Here is a 7,346-nt window from a genome sequence, read left to right on the forward strand (position 1 = left end):
TGATGCATGTTGTTGTCTGGCATGATTGCTGCAATATCTGAGCCATCAGATAATAAATTTTGATGACATGCAGCTTGAATATGTTATCTCCTTCTTCACAAGACTTGATCATTGCTCATTATATGCCATATGACCCAGGCTGGACACAATTCATAGTATTGTTCAATATATCCATGAGTTCTTGAGTCCATATAAATGTCTTGAACTCTGATGGTTTGTCCTCGTTCAGTTTGGGATAACTGTCTGCATGCCCATTAATCATTCCCTTCCATTATTTTCTCAGTTCTTTCTAATAATGCATTATGCAAACATGATTGGCTGGTAAGACTAACGGACAAAGGAATTGTGTGGAATTCAAACATGTGCACGTTGAATTTGATACCTACTGATCCAGGAAATAAAGATTGATTATTTATTTACAGTAACTGGCATTTTGACAAAGTGTCAGTGGATTGCCATTCTGTTGTGTGATACTTGTTTTACAAATTTCAGTGCAATGCCATGATCTCTAAAATGCCAGTGCAGGAATCTGGACTACAGAGTAGTGTTTTTCCTGTTTCCTTATTGGCTATTAGTTTTTCTTCTCTCTTAGAGTCATAGATGTGTATAGCACAGAAACAGACCCTTTGCTCCAACGCATCCATACCACCCAGATAACCTAAATTAATCTAGTCCCATTTGGCAGCAGTTGGCCCATATCCCTCTAAACCTTCCTATTCATATATCAATCCAGATGCCTTTAAATGTTGTAATTGTACTAGCCTCCACCACTTCCTCTGAGAACTCATTCCATACACACACTACCCTCTGCGTGAAAAGGTCCCTCTTAAATCTTTCCTCTCTCACCTTAAACCTATGTCCTCTACTTCTGGACTCCCCCAACCTGGCAATATCCTTGTAAGTCTTTTCTGAACCTTTTCAAGTTTTGCAATATCCTTCCTATAGGAGGGAGACCAAAATTGCACGCAATATTCCAAAAGTGGCCTAACCAAAGTCCTGTATAGCCGCAACTTAACCTCCCAACTCCTATACTCAATACTCTGACCAATAAAGGAAAGCATACCAAACGCCTTCTTCACCATCCTTCACTATTCATGTCTTCTGCAACTCCACTTTCAAGGAACTATGAACCTGCACTCTGTGGTCTCTTTGGTCAGCAACACTCCCCAGGACCTTACCATTAAGTGTATAAGTCCTGCTCTGATTTACCTTTCCAAAATGCAGCAGCTCACATTCATCTAAATTAAACACTATCTGGTAGTCCTCGACCCACTGGCCCATCTAATCGAGATCCTGTGTGAGGTAGCTTTCTTCCCTGGCCACTATACCTGTAATTTTGGTCTCATCTGCAAACATACTAACCATACCCCCTCTGTTTACATCCAAATCATTTCTCAATTATTCAATGTTGTTTTCTCTTTAAAATTTGCAGGCTTGTGCCCATAGTTGCCATTCATACAGAAAATAGAAGCGATGGTGACTTTATCTGTGCTTCTTTATTTTCATGCATGTTAGAAAAAGAAAATGGCAGACCTGACTGATGCCTGTACACATGTCGGTCTCTTTAGTGTAGAAAACATTTTTCTGATGTTTGTTTTCTGTACTTTATTGCAGGATGACTTTCCTACATTGAAGCTCTCCTTCAACATGTTTGAATTGCCTTTTTAAAATTAATGTGGCCTCTTGTAAACTGCATTTTTTGTTTTGAAACAGTGTAAAAAATAGAATACTTGACTGTGCTGCAGTGTAGGTTTGTAGCCTTTATGTTTTGGTAGTAACACTTTAGTTTGATAGTAATTGTAAATTCAGCTCTATACTCAGATTGATAGATGACTGTTTGAAAAAAAGAATTTTCACAGCTCCATGTTACTGTCACCTTTTCAGGATTTTGCACCTGTGTAACTCATTTTTAATGTTAGCTTTTAGTCCCATTGACTGCCACTATGAAGTGCATTATGATTTTCTATACATTGGAATATGTAGCGTACACCAAGATGACTTTTTTTCTGTTGAGTCAGATATGCAGAAGTTTATTTACAATGCTAACTTAATTGCTATTCACACAGATGCAAACATCATAGCGTTACACACACAATCTGGAATATGTGCTTATTGATGCTGCTATACATCACACACAGTTGAATTACTACGCTGACTGTTTTACACAGAGTGTGATTGCAGGCCGATACCTTTATGCCAGAACATCACATGTCATGATGTCTTAAAGATACAGGCTGTCTAGTCTGAAATCTGTGCTATGATACAACACAATATTCTATCAAGTGTTGCTTCCGTGTCAATCACTGTCACCTTATCTCTAAAATTCAACTTGTTTGATCTTGTTGAAACAAAGGTTGCGATGAAATCTGGGGTTGACTGGCGAGGAAGAATCCAAAGTGAGCATCAGTGATGAGGTTATAGGTAAGTATTTCTCCCTTGATAGCACTGTTGATGACACACTTAGCTAGTAGTTGAGAGGAGGCTGATGAGGTATAATTGGCTGAATTGGGTTTGTTCTATTTCTGAACAGGGCATACCTGGGCAATTGTCCCCTTTGTCAGGTAATTGTTATAATTGCAGTTGGACAGGAACAGCTGCGAGTAATTCTAAAGCAATATTTTTCTGCACAGCAGTAATAGGACCCTGAAGCATCTATTGTATTCAGTGTGCTGATTCTCCTCTTGATATCATCTGAAATGAAAGCTTATGGGTGAAGACCGGATTCTATTATTTTATAAGGAGGCCAAGATGGATCATTTCTAATTGAAGGTGGCTGCAAACACTTCAGCCTTGTCTTTTGCGCTGATTTGCAGTTCTCCACCATTATTGAGAATGGATCTGTTTGTGAAGCCACATTCCATTAGTTGTTTTAATTGTTCACTGCCATTCTCCACTAGGTGTGGGAAGACTAGGGAGCTTTGAGTTATTCCATTAATTGTGGAATACCTCAATATGGATGGCATGGTGGCTAAGTGGTTAGCACTGCTGCCTCACAGCACCAGGGACCCGGGTTTGATTCCAGCCTTGGGTGACTCGTCTGTGTGGAGTTTGTACGTTCTCCCTGTGTCTGTGTGGGATTCCTCCCGTAGTCCAAAGAGTGCAGGTCAGGTGAATTGGTCATACTAAATTGCCTGTAGTGTATGTGCATTAGTTAGGGGTAAATATAGGGGGTGGGTCATGCTTCAGAGAGTCGGTGTGGACTTGTTGGGTCAAATGGCCTGTTTTCACACTGTAGGGAATCTAAACATTGACAGTATGTCACTTCTGTTGTTTAGCATCCTGCAATATTGACTGACAGTATACCTGCTTCTGCTCCTGGCATATTGTTTTTTTTCTACTTATTGATCAAGGGTCGATCTCTGGGCTTTAGTGCAATAGTAGCGTGAGGGATAACTTGAGCCATTAGGCTAAAGATTGCAGTAGTATAAATTTTGCTGGTCCACAGCAGCTCATAGATGTCCAGTTTTGAGCTACTAGATCAGTTCTGAATCTGTACTATTTATCACGTTTGTATTACCATACACACTACAGACCAGATGGTATCCTGGTGTGAAATTGTGTTTTTCATCAGTGATTATTTACTAGTAATTTTAATTTGTGGCAATTCCTAGAAATGTTGTCAAGGGTTGATGCATCCGCAATCTGGGCAATTGTTTCCTTTGTCAAGTATTTGGTATGACCATAGTTGAACTGGAGCAGTTTTGGAACAGCTGGAAGTCATGCATGTATTTTATCTCCTATTGGTTCCCTCACCATCTGCTGCAGGTCCAGCCTAGCGGTTATGTCCTTCCTGACTCAACAACTCTGTTAGTAGTGGTATGACCATTGGAGAATGGACATTGAAGACCCCACCCAGCATACAATCTGTGCTCTTTGTAACATTCAGTGCTTCTTCCAAGTGATGTTCAATATGAAAGAATACCTACTATGTTTTTCATCTGCAGGAGGGTAATATGTGATGATCAGTCCTCGACCATGTTTGAATTGACACAATGAAACTTCACAGGGCTTGAAGTCACTTTTGAGTACTCGCAGGGTGACCTTCTGGACGGCATGCAGTCATTCCCGTAACTCTAATGGACCTGTCCTGCTGGATATACTGAGGACCAGTGATGAAGGTGTCAGGAATGATGGCTGAAGGACTTCTTCGGATATGTCCTTGACCAATTTGTGAGACAGTTCTTGTAACTTTAACATAAGCCCCTGATGAAAGCGAGGGGTGCATTTCAAGGTCAACTGGGCAGGTTGTACCTTTGTTATTTTTTGTGCCTTGATCAAAGCAAGAAATATATATATTTTTAAACCTGCTGGACCATTTCAAAGCTATTCCTTTGTGCCTGGATTCACAAATGTGTAGACAGGGGAAGAAACATTCATGGATTTTATGATAGTCACATAGTTTTGGCTAGTACTTAATTTTTATTTGAAAATTATTTACTTTAAGGAATTTAAGTTCCCCAGCTGTACAAGATGTATCCTCAGTTGAGCAACAATATCCACTGTGCTACAATGAGAATGACATCACAAAGGTCAAATTAAATGATCTTTTATAACTTTGGGTTTTATGCCAGAAATTCTACTCAAGTTTGATTATTAATGACCAATCCCACAAATGAGAATTGCACCCCTCCATTCCTGAGGTCGTCTTGTGCTATTCAATACCTTGTTCAAAGATAGCAAGAGTTAAACACTGGCTTACATGAATGCATAATGGATCTCCTTATCTTCAATTGGCAGATTTATTATACAAACAGCCTAAGGCTGAAACTATAGACTAGCACACTGTATATTTAACATAATAGGTAAATGAATATCAGTCAATGCTTAATGGTGCATGTACAATGATTTCAAACTTTTGCTATTCTCCTTAATGTGTCAAGAACATCAAAGAATGCTCCTTAAAAAGCTCCTTGAAAATGAATGTTCAATTCTCTGCTAATAGAGAGGCATCCAGAATCAGAATAATCAAGTCTCTCTGCTGTATAGAGATATAGATTAAAAGCAACCCAAGGAAATCCCAAGCCATAGTTATCAGTCAGTGTATTATAGATACCATAAAGCTGTGTCCTTCTCACATGTGTCAGGCATAGTTAGCAATCAGGCCCATAATATGGAATGAATTGTTTCATCCAGACAATTTGCTTGAAGACTAGCGAAAAACATATTTATCCAGTCCATGCCTAAGAGCCATTCAAACAGTGCTCTAAGAATAGACATGTAAATTGTGGAAATAATGCAACTGTTGACAGATTGTCACAGATGACTCTACATTCGTTTGATGTGAACATTAATATTTTCTTTCATTCAACTGAAATTCCTATTCAAATGAACATTAGTTGACTTTGGTCTTACAAAGTGAAATGTGTTTTATGGACCAAGACGTTAGAAGCATTGTGTTTAATAATAAAGAAACTAATCAATAAGTTAGCACACTTGGGACATATTATTTTAGATTTAATTTACTGAACATTTGTCTCAATACATCTTAATACAGAGAAAAGTCTTTACTATTTGACAACATCATGCCTCTCATATTGCAGATGGGCTATTTTTGTGAACAGATTAACAATAAGCTGACAAGTAGGAGATTGAAGAAAAATATATTCATAATAACTGGGGTAAAGGTTTAATAAGAATCTCAACATGGTTTCAATTCTTGGCCAATTTTCCCACAGGAAAATACTTATGGAATGATGACTTTTTAAGAAATACTTTTAACGAAATCTAGCAAGACTGCCAAGATAGTCTCATATCAAATTATATCTTTGGTATAAAAGAGATATTTACAGACAGGTGTTTTATAATCCTAGACTCCTTGCCTGGAACAGAAGGAAATGGTCTTGCAGTGCTTCTCTTTTCACGCTATGCCTCTAAAATCACAAAAGTACTGTATACATCTTTGGCTGTCTTTTATTTTTCATCTATGTGCTGTTTTGTATTTACATTGCCAGATTGTAGAACCACACTGCTAGGCATTATGCAATTGGAGTCAACCTCTGGCAGAAGCAGGGAACCAAATTATTTGAGGAAGTAAGTGATGCCACTGAACCCAATTCAAAAGCTGAAATGAATGTGAATTGATGATAGATCTCATCTGAGCCATTCATTGAGCTGGTGCACCGTGTGTTCATGCATTACTCCTGACTAGATTGTGCTAGGAAATATCAGAGAAAGGTACATTTAAATGTGCTCTGAAAGAACATTATCATGTAATACATTTAAGAAAGTGGCTGAGGAAAATTGAAATGAACCTCAGAAGTGGAAAAGTCCCAGATGATCTCATTTATAAATGGAGATAATTAGGAATAAGTTATCAGCTATTTACTTTGGGAGGAATTAGGTCCAACCTGCTAAACTATCAAAGAGAATACTATTCAGTATGGAAACAATTTTGTAACCACTTGCAATATAACAAGCAAAAAGTTGGATATGTGACAGACTATTACAATGAAATATTTCTAAGCCAATTCAAATTGAACAATTCGATTAAAGGTTCTACTGTAACAATCTGTACAAAGTTAAACCTCTTAATCAGAATAATCTTCTTGTTAAGAACTTTAGTGCTTTCAGCTTTTTTTTCCATATGCAAGGGTTAGGAAGCTAAAATCAGACATGGCCCATGAGGAATATAAAGCAGGAAAGAACTCAGCAGGGAATTAGGAGGGGCCATGAAATGACCTTCATAAGAAAGGTTAAAGACAATCCCTATACATACATTTTAAAACAAGAGGATAACTCAGGAGAGGGGTGGATCACTCCAGTAAGATGGTGGTGAAGTAGAATGCTCCTTTTTTTTTCCTTTTGTCTTTTCCTCCTTAGTGTGGTTTTCTTCTCCTCTTCTGTCTTCTCAGACCCTTGGCCTGAGATACCCAACCCTGGCCTCCAAGGGGGGATCAGCGGACACCAGCCTGGTATGGAGGCAGCCAGCGGTCAGAATACATGGACGCCCCCTGCACTGGGGGTATGCTGTGGAGAGCCCATGGAGAGAAACTGCAACATTTGTCTTTTTAACTTTGCTACTTTTTTTCTGACCTATGGTTATACTGTGTATGGCTGTAATGTAACATTTCTTCATTTCTCTATTCTGTCACTAAGATTGTACCTAGGTACTCTGTACCAAAGGTGGTGCTCTGTGTGGGTGACATTATTACGCTGTAACTAATCTTGTAACTGAAGAAGCTGTATTCTGGATACCTAGTCCTTAGATGTTGCTGTGAGTGGTGACTTATAAAATTTTTCAGTGTACTCATTTGTGTATGTGACTATAAAGTTAATTCATTCACTCGATCACTCATGGATAAAGGAGTGGACTTGTGCTTGGAGGCAGTGAATGTGGTCAAGATCCT

At 38.6% G+C, this 7,346-nt stretch overlaps 1 long non-coding RNA gene across 1 annotated transcript; it reads left to right on the forward strand.

The window, feature by feature from the left end:
• The first annotated feature begins 2,621 nt into the window (after positions 1-2,621).
• On the forward strand, positions 2,622-5,291 carry LOC122556277. The gene is made up of 2 exons (XR_006313489.1): positions 2,622-2,769; positions 3,945-5,291. It is a non-coding gene; the product is annotated as an uncharacterized LOC122556277 (long non-coding RNA).
• The last annotated feature ends 2,055 nt before the right edge of the window (positions 5,292-7,346 follow it).

The sequence above is a fragment of the Chiloscyllium plagiosum genome, chromosome 13, assembly GCF_004010195.1.
Source record: "Chiloscyllium plagiosum isolate BGI_BamShark_2017 chromosome 13, ASM401019v2, whole genome shotgun sequence".
Classification (NCBI taxonomy): domain Eukaryota; kingdom Metazoa; phylum Chordata; class Chondrichthyes; order Orectolobiformes; family Hemiscylliidae; genus Chiloscyllium; species Chiloscyllium plagiosum.